The sequence below is a fragment of the Equus przewalskii genome, chromosome 18 (assembly GCF_037783145.1).
Source record: "Equus przewalskii isolate Varuska chromosome 18, EquPr2, whole genome shotgun sequence".
NCBI lineage: Eukaryota > Metazoa > Chordata > Mammalia > Perissodactyla > Equidae > Equus > Equus przewalskii.
In genome coordinates, this window is record NC_091848.1 from 14,489,120 (window position 1) to 14,504,869 (window position 15,750).

At 38.1% G+C, this 15,750-nt stretch overlaps 1 protein-coding gene across 29 annotated transcripts in view; it reads left to right on the forward strand.

Moving 5' to 3' along the window:
- ECT2 (epithelial cell transforming 2) overlaps window positions 1-15,750 on the forward strand; it is a 108,164-nt gene that overhangs the window by 2,973 nt on the left and 89,441 nt on the right. For 10 of the 29 annotated variants that reach the window (XR_011529331.1, XR_011529340.1, XR_011529333.1 and 7 more), the window contains one exon: window positions 3,934-4,108. The exons of 16 other annotated variants lie outside the window; for them this stretch is intronic. The gene's annotated coding sequence lies outside the window, so the exon portion shown is untranslated. Of the gene's footprint in view, window positions 1-3,933; window positions 4,109-10,542; window positions 10,926-15,750 lie in introns of those variants that run through there. 3 more of the 29 variants (XM_070583154.1, XM_070583143.1, XR_011529339.1) reach the window with 2 other exon arrangements.

Below are 15,750 nucleotides of genomic sequence, written 5' to 3' on the forward strand. Positions count from 1 at the left end.
CATGATGAAAATAGTCCCTTTCCCGCAAAAAGTGTCCACTCTGGTCAGAGAGAAAGTCAGATAAACAAATTTTTCCAAATATGTACAAAGTTCGGAGACGTGGTGCAAAGGAAGTCATGATTAGTTCTGTTCTGGAAGAGTGAGGAGTAAGAAGATCCACAAGAAAGGTGATGACTGAGCAGATTCTGCAGGTTGAAGAGGAGTGTGCAGGTGGACATTGCAGATGGGGTAAGGCTATCCCACGCAGAGAGAAGAACATATACAAAAGTCCTGAAGTGGGGGGTGAGCACAGAACCACAGGTAGTTTGATATTTCTGGAGCATCAAATGCAAGGAGGTGGAGAGTTTAACCTGAAGAGTTAGACAGAGGTCACATGATTCAGGGCCTTGGATGTTATGCCAAGGAGTTTGAACATTATCCTGTGGGCAATGGAGAGGCATTAATGGGTTTGCCATTAGATCTCGTGGCAAGGTGGATGGTATATTGGTAGGGGGAGAGCAGCGAAGTTGTTTGGGAGGGTGTTGCTTCTAAGGTGTCCAAGAAAGAGATGATATTCACTTAGACTTGTATCAAGTGATGGTAATAGAGTTGAAGAGTCAAAGATGTCTAAGAGTAGAATCAATCAGTAGAATCAAAAGCACTTGGAGAGGGAGGGAAAAGGAGGAGTCAAGATGAATTCCCAGATTTCTTGTTGAAGCAACTGGATAAAGAAGGGTGGAAAAGTAAAAGATTTGAGGGACAATGACAAATTGAGCCTGGAGTATTTAGGTTTGAGGTATTTATGGAAAATCCAAGTAGAGATCTTGAGTAGACTCACAGGCATACAAGTCAGGGCTCACAGGAGAGGTCCAAGCTGGGGATGTAAGTATGGGAATCTTACTGTAACTGAAGCTGTGACAGTGGGTGAGAGAGCAGCTGAGAATGAGAGGGTTTGGGGGAAGAAAAGCAGGCCTGAGGGCCTTGGCATTTACTGTTTAGGAGAAGGAGGGGGACACGTTGACAAAAGAGGTCTAGAAGAAGAGGCCAGAAGGTGGACTGTCTGATCTAGAGAAACTGAGTAGTGATGGATAGGAAAGTGAAAGAAAGCATTTAGAAGTTAAATTGGAATTTCCTAACTAGATTCTTGAAAGAGCAGGGAGAGGATGGAGACAATAATGACTTCAAAGTTTTTGGTTTGGGTAATGTCATCAACTAACATAAGAAATACTGGATGGAAAGCAGGTTGAGGGTAAGACGATGGGTTCGGTCCTGTGATTTACTCAGAATTATATTCAGCAACATTCTCAGCAACATGATATAAATGCAATGTTAAACATTTGATTAAGGTCAAAGTCGCTACATGATATGTTGAAGAAAACTGGTTTGTAAATCACTGTATTTATAACGTGTGCCTAATTTGCATAACACCCTCTACTGACTATGATTTGAAGTTCATCCTTGATGTTGCCAATTATGACAGCATTATACTCACTTAAGACAGAAAACCTTGGCTTGTCTTCAAAGAACAAAAGGAAGTTTTTCTTTTTCTTGCAACCATCCTAGTATATCATCATCCAAAAGATCCAGGAGTTTGATGGATCCAGCGTAGTCTAGCCTAAGGCAGCTCCAGGAACACGGCAGTGGTGCATCTGATTGAGAGCATCAGAGTGCCTCATCTTCCCATCATAAACCCACAACTCAGGGACCGCTCCTGTGCCTCATCTCCCACTTCCCTGAATCTTGCCCTCAGTAACTGTGTTAGTTTCCTGCTGCTATTGTAACAAAGTACCACAAACTGAGGAGCATAAAACAACAGAAATTATTCTCACAGTTCTAGAGACTAGAAGTCTGAAATCAAAGTGTCAGCAGGGCCATGCTCTCTCTGAAGGCTCTAGGAGAAAATCCTTCCTTGCCTCCTGCTAGCTTCTGTGGTTGCTGGCAATGCTTGGTCTTCTTTGGATTGTAGATGCATCCAATCTCTGCCTCTGTCTTCACATGGCTGTCTCCCCTGTGTATCCGTCTTCATCTCCCTTATCTTCTTCTTAGGACATGGGTCACATTGGATTAAGGGCCCATCCTATCTCATGGGCCTCATCTTAATTATGACCTCATCTTAATTAATTACATCTGCAATGACCCTGTTTCTAATGACCCTATTTCTAAATAAGGTCGTATTCTGGGGTACTGGGAAGGAAGTGGATTTGGGAAGGGTGTGTGGCACTGTTCAATCCAGTACAGCACCCAAGAGTTAAATGCGTAATGGAAGCACTTTAGCAGGGCATCCTGCCCCTTCGCCATGGTAGTCCCCAGGTCTCCGGAGATAGTTTGGGCAACTCTTGTACAGGTGACATTCCCTTTGCTCATCTTCTAAAGCTCAGGCTTTTGTTTTTGGAACGACACCTAATCTAATAACTAATTCTGACTAATGGGAAAAGGGGTGGGGTGAGGGTAGGGGATGTATGTGAGTTTTCCTGCACCTTGTAATTGACTAATAGCCTCTTGGAAGTAATACTTTCTTTGTTTTCTAACTCAAAAGACTGGCTGTACTGTTTGGGTTTCAGGCTGATAGGAAAAGAGTATATGTGAGGAGGATCATGGCCTGTGTTGGTGGCTATCTGCCTTGCAGAAATGTAAGCCTGATACTGCCCAAAGAATCTATCTCTCACACACACACACACACACACACACACACACACACACCCCTATCTTCTAAAATAAGGTAGAAATAAACAAATCAGAAGGTTTAAGGTCAGTAGAAAACATGTGAAACCATTTTTTTTTTAACCATCATCTGGTCAACTTTAGCTCAGGTTTCCCAAAGGAGAAAGGTGCTCTACAGTAAGACACAAGTCAGGGTCTTTGACCAAAGATATTTATTGCTTAAAGTCAGGCACATTCTAGCTTTTAAAACATCCTGTGCTCTCCAAGGAACTGATTGTTATTTTGGTGTGCTTGATGGATCTACCCACCAGAAAAGGTGTGGCCTGTGAAGACAACTGGGCATAGTTGTTGGTCTCGGGGTGTGTCTGATGGAAAGTGGTGAATTGGCATTCAGGATTCCAGCCAGTCACCTGTGAATGTGAATATTATCTTCAAATAAATTCCAAGCTCCTTTCCAAGCCTAGCAACCTTGGCTGCTCAGCCTCTGCCTACCTCCGTAACTCACCTACTGTCTCCACAACCTGTCCTGGATGCTGCACCCACACTGGGCTTCATTTCAGTAGTCAGATATACTTAGGCTCTTCTGCCCCAGTCTTTACACAGGTCACTCTGTGCTGTTTCCTCTACCTGGCACTCGCTGCCCCCTACTTTTCATTCTAGTTGGCCCATTTTTATTATTTAGGTATCTGCTGAAATGTCACTTTCTCAGAGTGACAATATTTTATAAAGTTCAACATTTAGTATGTCTGGGCCTTGAAGCTTATCATGGAAGCACCTTCTGTAACTGCTAACTGACCAATGAGCAGTAGGAGTCAGTTTTCTCACAAAGCCAATTCAAATGACTTGCCTCTGGGTAAAGATGGAGATGAGTTAGATGGAAAGAGTTATGTTATTGGGTAGCTGTACCCTGAAAGAATCTGTTTTAAAGTAATTTTCAATATTTCTGAAAGTACTAAAATGATTTTCTTATTTCAGAATCTTGGTTCAGAAAGATTATTAAACATTTACCTGCTTAGTAGGGTTCTGGTTAAGTATCTTTTCTCCATTTTTCCATTTTTTCAGATTTTCAGACTGATGCAAACAACTATGGCTAACATATTTAAGACTTATATTCCTATAATCCCCGAGAAAATGATTTTATAGTTTTTGATATAAAGTGGCTCCTTCCATTTTATGTGTGCATTCAAGAACCAGATATCTTTTCACGGTCTATTATAAAACTGTATCGAGGAATTGATTAATATTCAAGGTTATATAATATCACAATATGTTACAATTACCTTATTATTGCAGACATTTACCAGTGGCCTACTAAATACTGAACACCGTATCATGCTTGGGAATGGGACAGAATCCTGGCATGGAAGGAGTTCTCAGTCTAGGAGAAAGAAAATAGTCAACAGGAAAATAAATAGAAGAAAACTTGCTAAGTACTATAGTGGACGTGTAGAAAGAATAGTCTTCAAAGGTGAGTAAAAGCACATCAGACAGACAAGGGGAGAAGGGCCTATGCCAGCCCACTGCTCAATCGAAGGTCTGGGTGCTCAAGACTCTTACTTTCAGGAGCAACTTCTATTGATTTTATGAATGATGTAAAATAATAAAATTTATCAGCAGAAGTTTCAGGTCTGTTCTTAACTGAGCTACTGGTGGAACCAGAGTTAGTGATTTACAATCAGAATTTATTTTACCGATTTAGTTGGATTTATGTAAATCAATGCTAGGATAATTAGTCCACGCTGCTCAGGAATAAATGATTTACATTGATAAAATGTGCTTTGCAAAAATTAATCATTAAAAATGTCCACTGGCCTGGGGCTGGCCCCGTGGCCGAGTGGTTAAGTTGGCGCGCTCTGCTGCAGGTGGCCCAGTGTTTCGTTGGTTCGAATCCTGGGTGTGGACATGGCACTGCTCATCAAACCACGCCGAGGCGGTGTCCCACATACCACAACTGGAAGGACCCACAACGAAGAACATACATCTACGTACCGGGGGGCCTTGGGGAGAAAAAGGAAAAAATAAAATCTTTAAAAAAAAAAAGTATCCACTGGCCTAAGTTCTTAGGCCAAGTAGTCAGGATGACATTTAAATTTTAGCAACTAGGTGTATTAAAAATAAATCAAGTGAGTTATTTATTCAGTCAAATTCCTCTACTGCATCTTGGTTTTTAAATACTTATCTTGAAAAAAACAATTATTGGTTAGTTCTATTGGATATTTACTTTTGTTAGGTTGCTAGTGTATTCCCAGAAAGTTACTCTTTTTAAAAATTTGAGCCCCAAATTAAAGTTATTACCTCCTCCAATGCCTGCCCTTAGCCCTGTATCCAGGTCACAACTCACTTCTAGGCACATAGCCGTAGTTCAATCGATATGTATAGCTGATAAAGTCTAATATTTAGATCTGAAAGGCTGACAATGTGAAAAGAGATCATTCCCTCTCCTCCACAGCTAAATATAATCAGGTAAAGAATTGTACATAACAGAATATCTAAAAAAAACAAGTTTACTAAATTCAAATCTGCTTTTCATGTATGTAAAATTTTGAAAAGCAATCCAAAACTTTGATTAGCCCCTCTTAAATGTTTATCCCTGTGTTTGATTTTTTTCCATCTTATTGAGGTATAATTGACATATTACATTGTATAGGTTTAAGGTGTACAATGTATCGATTTGACACACTTAAATATTGCAAAATGATTACCCTCACAGCATTAGCTAACACCTCCATCACGTCACATAATTACCTTTTCTTTTTTGTGCTGAGAACATTTAAGATCTACTCTCTTAGCAACTTTCAAGTAGATAATACAGTATTATTAACTGCAGTCACCACACTGTACATAAGATCCCCAGAACTTATTCATCTTATAACTGGAAGTTTGTACCCTTTGGCCAACATCTTCCCAATTCCACTAACCCCAGCCCCTGGCGACCACCATTTTACTCTCTATCTCTATGAGTTTGGTTTTTTTTAGATTCCACGTATGAGTGATGTAATACAATATTTGTCTTTCTCTGTCTAACTTAAAACTGGAAGTTCGTATCCTCTCCCTATTTCCCTTACCCTGCAGCCCCAGGCAACCACTTTTCTACTCTCTGTTTCTGTTTGCCTTTTTTTTTTTTTTTTCAGGTTCTACATATAAGTGATATCATGCAGTATTTGTCTTACTCTGTCTGGCTTATTTCACGTGGCATAATGTGTCCTCAAGGTCCATCCATGTTGTCGCAAATGGCAGGATTTCCTTCTTTCTTGTGGTTGAATAATGCCTCATTGTGTGTGTGTGTATACATACCATATCTTCTTTATTCACACATCTGTTGATGGACACTTAGATTGTTTCCATATCTTGACTATTATGAATACTGCTGCAATGAACTTGGGAATGTAGTTATCTCTTTGATAGTCTGCTTGCATTTCCTTTAGATATATACCCAGGAGTGGGATTACTAGATCATATACTAGTTCTATTTTTAATTTTTTGAGGAACCTCCATACTGTTTTCCATAGTGGCTGCACCAATTTACATTCCCACCAACAGTGCACAAGGGTTTCCTTTTCTCTGCATCCTCCCAACACTTGTTATCTCTTGTCTTTGATGATAGCCATTCTAACAGGTGGGAGGTGATTTCTCATTGTGGTTTTGATTTGCATTTCCCTGATGGTTAGTGATGTTGAAGACCTTGTCACATATTTGTTGGCCCATTGTATGTCTTCTTTGGAAAAATGTCTATTCAGTTCCTCTGCCCATTTTTTAATAGTATTTTTTGTTTTGCTTTGTTTTGTTTTGTTTTTGCTCTTGAGTTGTATGAGTTCTTTATATATTTTGGATATTAACCCCTTATCAGATATATCATTTGCAAATATTTTCTCCCATTCGGTAGGTTGCCTTTTCATTTTGTTGATTATTTCATTTGCTGTGCAGAAGCTTTTTGGTTTGATGTAGTCCTGCTTATTAATTTTTACTGTTGTTGCTTGTGCTTTTGGAGTCATATCCAGAAATCATTGCCAAGACCAATGTCAAGCAGATTTTTCTCTATGTTTTCTTCTAGGAGGTTTATGGTTTCAGGTCTTATTTTTAAGTCTTAAATCCATGTTAAGTTAATTTTTGTGAGCGATGTAAGATAAGGCTCCAATTTCATTATTCTGCATGTTGATACCCAGTTTTCCCAACACCATTTATTGAAGAGACTGTCCTTTCCTCATTGAGTATTCTTGGCTCCTTTGTTAAATATTAGTAGATCTTATATGTGAGGGTTTATTTCCAGCTCTTTGTAGCATCCTTATCTGGCTTTAATATCAGGGTAATGCTGACCTTGTAAAGTGAGTTTAGGAGTGTTCCCTCCTCTTTGATTTTTGGAAGACTTTGAGAAGGATTTGCATTAATTCTTTAAACGTTTGGTAGAATTCTCCAGGGAAATCATCTGGTTCTGGGCCTTTCTTTGTTGAGAGGTTTTTGATTACTGTTCCAATCCCATTGCATGTTATTGTCTGTTCAGATTTTCTATTCTTTATGAATCAGTACTGGTAGTTTGTATATGTCTAGGAATTTATCCATTTCTTCTAGGTTATCCAATTTGTTGGTATATAATTGTTCGTAAGTAGTCTCTTATCATCCTTTGTATTTCTGTGGTATCTGTTGTAATATCTCCTCTTTTATTTCTGATTTTATTTATTTGAATCCTCTTTTTTCTTAGTCTAGCTAGAGGTTTGTCAATTTTGTTTTGCTTTTAAAAAAAAAACATCTCTTAGTTTCTTTGATCTTTTCTATTGTCTTTTTGGTCTTTGTTTTATTTATTTCTGCTCTGAACTTTGTTATTCCCTTCCTTCTGCTAACTTTGGGCTTAGTTTGTTTTTTCCTAGTTCGTTGAGATATAGAGTTAAATTTTTTATTTGAGATCTTTCTTTTTCTTAACATAGGTGTTTATCACTATAAATTTCTCTCTTAGAACTGCTTTTGCACCATCTCACAGGTTCTGGTATGTTGTGTTTTCATTTTCATTTGCTTCAGGATATTTTTTTATTTCCCTTTTGATTTCTTCCATGGCTCATTGGTGGTTCAGCAGTATGTTGTTCAATTTTCACATATTTGTGAATTTTCTAGCTTTCCTCCTGTCATCTATTTCTAGTTTCATACCATTGTGGTTGGAAAAGATACTTGATATGATTTCAATCTTCTTACATTTGCTAAGACTTGTTTTGTGACCTATCACATGATTTATCCTGGAGAATGTTCCATATACACTTGAGAAGGATGTGTATTCTGCTTCTATTGGATGAAATGTTCTGTATATGTCTGTTAGGTCCATTATTCTAAGGCATGCTTCAAGTCATATGATTCCTTGTTGATTTTCTGTCTAGATGATCTATCCGTTTTTGAAAGTGGAGTATTGATGACCTCTACTTTTATTGTGTTGTCTATTTTTCCCTTCAGATCTGTTACTATTTGCTTAATATATTTAGGTGCTCCAATGTTGGATCCATATATATTTTTGACTGTTATATCTTCCTGATAAATTGACTCCTTTATCATTAGATAATGACCTTCTTTGTCTCTTGCTACCATTTTTGGCTTAAAGTGTATTTTGTCTTATGTAAGTATAGCTACCCCTGCTCTCTTTTGATTTCCACTTGCGTGGAATATCTTTTTCCATCCCTTCACTTTAAGACTATGTGTGTCCTTAAAACTAAAGTTACTCTTGTAGGCCGTATTTAGTTGGATCTTGTTTTTTTAATTCATCCAGTCACTCAGTGTCTTTTGATTGAATAATTCAATCCATTTACATTTAGAGTAATTATTAATAGGGAAGGATTTACTAATGTCATATTATTAATTGTTTTCAGGCCGTTTTGTAGTTGCCTTGATCTGTTCTTCCTCTCTTGCTGCCTTCCTTTGTGAATTAATGGTTTTCTGTATTGGTATGCTTTGATTCTCTTCTCTTTCTCATTTGTGAATCTACTGTAGGTTTTTGCTTCATGGTTACCATGAGGCTTACATAAAACATCTTATAGATATACAGTCTATTTTACGCTGGTAACAACTTAACTTTGATTGCATACAAAATCTCTACCCTTTTATTCCCACCGTTTTACATTTTTTAAAAAATTTTTCCTTTTTCTACCCAAAGCCCCCCAGTACATAGTTGTGCATTTTTAGTTGTGGGTCCTTCTAGTTGCGGCATGTGGGATGCCGCCTCAGCGTGGCTTGATGAGCGGTGCCATGTCCGTGCCGAAGATTCGAACAAGCGAAACCCTGTACCACTGAAGCAGAGCACGCGAACTTAACCACTAGGCCACAGGGCTGGCCCCCCTTTTACATTTTTGATGTCACAATTTACCTCTTTTTATATTGTGTATTCATTAACGAATTATTATAGCTACAGTTATTTTTAATATTCTTGTCCTTTAACCTTTATCCTAAAGTTAAGTGGTTAATATTCCACCATATTACAGTATTATAACATTCTGAATTTGACTATATACTTACCTTTACCAATGTATTGTATATTTTCATGTTACTAATTAGCATCCTTTCATTTCAGCATGAAGAACTCCTTTTGGCATTTCTTGTAAGGCAGGTCTAGTAGTGATAAATTCCCTCAGCTTTTGTTTGTCTGGGAAAGTATTTATCTAACTTCATTTCTGAAGGACAGCTTTTCCAGGTAGTGTACTCTTGATTAGTGGGTTTTTATTCTTTCAGCACTTTGAATATATCACCTTCCTCTCTCCTGGCCTGTAAGGGGTCTGCTGAGAAATCCACCGATAACCTTTTGAAGGTTCCTTTGTATCTTATAAGCTTTTTTGTTTTTTATCTTGCTACTTTAAAGATTTTCTCCTTGTCTTTGATTTTTGACAGTTTTATTCTAATGTATCCTGGAGAGGATCTCTTTAAGTTGATTTTGTTTACTGACCTATGAGCTTCATGAGCCTGGATATCCAAATCTCTCCCCAGATTTGGGAAGTTCTCAGCCATTATTTTTTTTTAAATTTTTATTTATTTATTTTTAATTTTTTTAATTTTTAATTTTTATTCTTTTGAGGAAGATTAGCCCTGAGTTAACTACTGCCAATCCTCCTCTTTTTGCCGAGGAAGACTGGCCCTGAGCTAACATCCGTGCCCATCTTCCTCTACTTTATATGTGGGATGTCTACCACAGCATGGCTTTTGCCAAGCAGTGCCATGTCTGCACCCGGGATCCGAACCGGCGAACCCCAGGCCGCCGAGAAGCAGAGCGTGCGAACTTAACTGCTGCGCCACTGGGCTGGCCCTCCATTATTTCTTTAAATAAGCTTTCTGCCCCCTTCTCCTTCTCTTTTCCTTCTGAAACAGTAATGATTACAAATTGGTCTTTTTGATGGTATACCATAACTCATGTAGGCTTTCTTTACTCTTTTTCATTTTTTTCCTTTGTTCTCCTCTGACTGGATAATTTCAAAGTTCCTGTCGTCGATCTCACTGATTCTTTCTTCTGCTGGATCCAGTCTGCTCTTGATGTTCTCTATTGCACTTATTTCGTTTATTGTATTGTTCAGCTCCAGAATTTTGCTTTGCTTCCTCTTATGATTTCTATCTCTTTGTTAAACATTTCATTTTATCCGTGTATTGTTTTCTTGATTTTGTTGAATTGTCTTTCTGTGTTTTCATGTAGTTCATTGAGTTTCCTTAAAACCGTTATTTAGAGTTCTTTATCTGAGATCTCCACGTCTTTGTGTTTGGTTACTGGAAGACTATTGTGATTTTTTGGCGGTATTGTGTTTCATTGATTTTTCAATGTTTCCTGGAGTTTTGCACTGCATTTTGCAAATGTGAGTGTGTTCACATTTGAAGTAGTAGTCACTTCCTCCGGTCATTACTGACTGCCCACTCTGATGCATCCAAAATCATATTTTTTTGCTCTAACAGAGTACTGGGACTTCTCCTCTGGAGATCTAGACTTCAACAAAGGTTCTTTGAATGATTGTCTAACTCAGTGTTCTCTCGGGACTCCTGGACCTTGACCAAGAGAGACTGGAGATAGTTCATGGGCCACTGCAGGATCCACAGCTAGAAATGAAGTCTGTCTGCCTATTACCCCATGCAGGGGTGGGCTAGACTCCTCCTAGGTCCCTCGACACCTGGTGCTGGACCTGTAGCTCCCTCAAAGGCACTTTTGTCTGGATGGATACCAGAATTTTGTTATTGGGAGAGGAGAGACAAAAACAAGGGCTGTCTTATGCCACCATCATGCTGATGACTTCCTCCACTCTTTTATTTTTTAACTCCTTAATGTTACCAGGAATTAAAAGGTAAGACAAAAATCTTTAAAGTGTGTAGGATTTCATTATTTGCATGTGAATGTGTGTCATTAAATGGAATCTTTTACAATTAATTCAGCAAGTTGTAATTTTAAGGCTCCTGGGAAATGAGTCAACTATTACAGCATTATATCATGTGAGCACTGTTTTAGGATTTTTGCTCCTAGAGTTTGTAACTCAGGTATGATAATTTGCTACACATAGTAAAAAATAATATGGAAGACTTTTGATACATTTGTTTGAACATTTAAACTTTCTATTATTTTACAGTTTTTATCAATATAAAAATGCACTGATAAAAATTAGTGGATTAGTACATTTTAACAACGTTTATATCAATGTAGCAGAAAATACACCTAGTAAAGAAACACATAGGAAAATATTTAACTTTGCCAAGAGTCAAGGAATGTGAAATAATTTTCAGGGCCCTGTTTTACTCCAAAAAATTATAAAGAGGGAATAGATCATACAGATGTTAAGGAAGGTAGGTAAACAGACAGTACCCTGTTTCCTTTTATAAATGATGCTATAATATGAATCTTTATGTAGAAAACAAATTCTTTAATAAATATTAGTCATTTAAAATTTTTTTTTTAAAGACAGTTTTGAATCCTTTTTTTTTTTTTTAAAGATTTTATTTTTTCCTTTTTCTCCCCAAAGCACCCCGGTACATAGTTGTGTATTCTTCGTTGTGGGTTCTTCTAGTTGTGGCATGTGGGACGCTGCCTCAGCGTGGTCTGATGAGCAGTGCCATGTCTGCGCCCAGGATTCGAACTAACGAAACACTGGGCCACCTGCAGCGGAGTGCACGAACTTAACCACTCGGCCACGGGGCCAGCCCCGATTTAAAATTTTTTTAAAACATCTTTCTAACTATGTAAATGGTTTCTTATAAGAAAATATTTATTTTAAAATAAACATATAAATGAGTTTCTTCTACATATTAAAATAAGTAAATATTATATCTAAATGTAAATATAGCACATAGCCCTTAAAATAATTTTAAAAACAGGATACTACCACAAAAACTGATTGGGTTATAATAAGTGAATATACATTATGACACAAATTATGTTTAAAACAACACAAAAAAGTTTAAATACAACAAGTGGAGGTAAATATACCCAAACCTCAAATGCATTTGTGTTTGTGCAGTGGAACTATGAATAATTGTATTTTGTTTTTAGTACTTTGAATTTTTAAATTTCCTTCTTTCATTACTCTATAATAATGTTTTAAAAATACCTTAGAAGGGCCTGCCTGGTGATGTGGCAGTTAACTGTGCACATTCCGCTTCGGCAGCCCGGGGTTCGCTGGTTTGGATCCCGGGTGTGGACATGGCACCGCTTGGCAAGCCATGCTGTGGTAGGCGTCCCACATATAAAGCGGAGGAAGATGGGCACGGATGTTAGCTCAGGGCCAGTCTTCCTCAGCAAAAAGCGGAGGATTGGCAGCAGATGTTAGCTCAGGGCTAATCTTCCTCAAAAAAAAAAAAAGAAAGAAAGGAAACAGAGGACTTAAACCCAATGCTCTAATAACAAATCCTGTTTTCTTAAAAACATAGTCATCCTCTAAATCCCTTCTTTAGGTGATGCTGAGGAAGTGGGGAGGAAATTAGTAATCTAAATGGTAAACAAAGTAATTGTAATTTCATTTATATTTTTCCAGTGAAAGAGCATATGTACATTTTTTTCTTCAAACTTTCTCTCTTGAGGTTAGAATGAGTAACTTCTCTATTCTTCTTTCACAAATCAAAAATAATATTTTTTAAAGCCCTAGTTTTTTCAGATTTGTAACCCTTCAAACCAGAAACACAGCTATAATATTTAGCGGTAGAATTTTTAGGCATCATGCATTGTGTGCAAGAAAGGGATGAGGGTAGAGAAATATTCTGATTGCCCGAGAAATTACATGTACCCTAACTAAATTAAAGTCAGGATCTTTATTGGAAATACCTCTCTTGGAAATGCTAAGGGTATAGATCATAACAGCCTTACAAGATAATGATATGAAGTATTTTATTTTTTAGACTTCAGTTTCTCTCTCTGTATAAAAAGTAGGAAATATAAATTTCCAGTGAGGTTGATTATTATCCTACTATCATTCTTAGGCATGACTTTTGCTTGGTCTCATTCATATATTCATTCTTTCACTTATTTATTTAAACAATAGTGTTTGTATTACTATGCTAGATTTGGGGATATAAAGGGAAAAAAAGAACATACAATGTGGTGTGAGAGGTATAGTCTAGTGATAAAAAGTACCACTCCCTCAGTTAATATTAAAATTCATAATATATAAGGTTAATTCTCCCATGTCTTTATTTCAGTTCTTAGACAAAGCATTGTTGGGTCTGTGTTGATTGCTTATCACCCACTGCATTGAAAGAATATTTACTCACTTATGACAGACTTTTGGGACCCCTCTCCCTGGTCTAACAGGCAAATCTAGCAAGCCAACTGCATAGGCTTTAGGTCAATAGAGTAAAATCCACGCTGTGCTATGAAGCAGCCGTGCAGGCCATCTCAGCCTGTGTCAAATGACCTTGCAACCCTACACCTCATGACTGGAGACACCAGCTGGACAGATCCATAGCAATAAGAGATAAAGGGGTACCTCGCTCTCATATTTCCCAGCTGCATTTCTTAGAGATTGAGGGAATAATTAACAACACTGGTCCTTGCCTCCCTCCACACAAAGACATCATCGGCGTCTCTGAACTTGTTTGATGTATAACCGAGAAATTGTTGTTTATGTTACCTTCAGTGTATGATCTAGCTCAGATGTACTCTAGCCCCTTTTATTTGATAAACATGAAGTCTAGTTGTAAGTTTGTTTCTTTCCCTCTTCCCCGCACGTGCACTGTTTTGTGAAAGAGATATAAGCTGCACTTTAACCCAACACCCTGCGGAGCAGTTCCTCCGAATACTCTTTTGAACTGTTTTCCCAGGGTTTGAACTCCTCATGCTGATTATTGAATAAACTCCTTCACTAATATCACCTAGACTCCTTTTTTTTAATTTTTTTCCTTTTTCTCCCCAAAGCCCCCCAGTACATAGTTGTATATTCTTTGCTGTGGGTCCTTCTAGTTGTGGTATGTGGGACGCTGCCTGAGCGTGGTTTGATGAGCAGTGCCATGTCCACGCCCAGGATTTGAACCAACGAAACACTGGGCCGCCTGCAGCAGAGCACATGTACTTAACCACTCGGACATGGGGCCAGCCCCCACCTAGACTCTTTATTTCAGTCAACACGCTAAAACTAAAGTATGCCAAATATGGATGCATTTTATACATACGTTCATTTAGACGCTGGTGACTAAAGGGATTTTGTAAACACTTAAATATTCCATTGCTATTCGCTACAGTTTTTACTAGCATGATGCTTTTTAAAAATTTTTTAAGGGTTAGAAATACTTGATTTCGGAAAAATATTAAATTTAGCTCATGCTCTAACTGTGTTAAGAAGTCCTAGTTACATATAGAAGCTGTGATGGTAAGGCAATAATACTGATTTCACAATAACAAATGAAAACCTCAAACACTTCAAAGCGTAGTGCATTAAAGACTAACTTGCAATTCAGTTAAATCTGACAAAAATATATTGCATGCATTATGCTGGAGGGTGGTGGAGGGGGATAGCAGATAGGGACAGTAAGCTTACCAGCTTGTGACTTTCCTGCCTTTAAAGACGGGACACACTTGTCCAGCTCAGAATAATACACTATAGGAAGCAAAACACAAGAATAATACACTGTGAGAAGTGCGACTGCACACAGAGGTGGGAGCAATTAGTCCATCCAGTTAGAGGTTAAGTGGAGGAAGCATCACAGAAATGGTGATATTTGCTTTGAGCCTGAAGAAGCAAAAAGGATTTAACCAGGCACAGCAGTGGGGAAAGAGAAAATGTTCCACCAGAAAAATCAGAAGCTATGAGGTTTCCTTAGAAATCCTTTCTTACAACTGCCTGCCTCCTGGTAGATTAATATCTCATTACTCAAAATTATGTTTTTAAACACCTCTGGAGATTTGACAACTTGCTTTCAGGTGTAATCAATCAAACAGAAAAACTCTTCTCTCTCTTAAGACTAAACCAAAATCTCCCATTGATTCAGTTTAATCTTGTTAGTACAAATGTTCAATCTTGTATGCTTTCAGATGCTAAACAAGTAATTATCATTTTCTTTCTAAATGCAAGCCCCTCATAAACTTGAGGATAGTAACTTGAGGTGCTGCAAAGCTATAATTGATCCAAAGCGTGCATATATACTTTCCTCAGAGTAGAATACCCAGCCCCAGTCGGATCCTGGCGCTCCAGTGCACAATTCAGGGTAGGGAAGGGGGCAGTAAATACATCATGAAGGACCTTGATTCTTAAGGTATAGCTTTGAGCTTTATCTTGACCTGAGGGCTTGGGAAGCCATTGAAATAGTCTAATGGAAGGTGGGTAACATAATCAGATCTACACTTTTAAAGAGATTATTCTGATGGTGTATGCCTGCGGTAGTGGGTGGAGCAAGATGAAAGTCAGGATGTCAGGCTGGAAGTGATGATCTGGGTGAGAAGAGCTGACACCCTGAATAAGATTGCAGCAGAAGAGGTGGAAATTACTGGACAGATTTTAGAGGTGTATGATACACAGGATTGCTGGGCTATTACAATTTGGGGAAAGGGAGGAGTGGAAGATGACTCTGTTTCTGGAGTCAGAGGCAATTGGTAGATGGCACCACTCGCTTAAAAAATACAGCAGAAGAAGGTCTGTGTAAGATAGTATTGAGTTCAGTTTGGGGCTTATTGATGTTCGAGAACCCACGAGA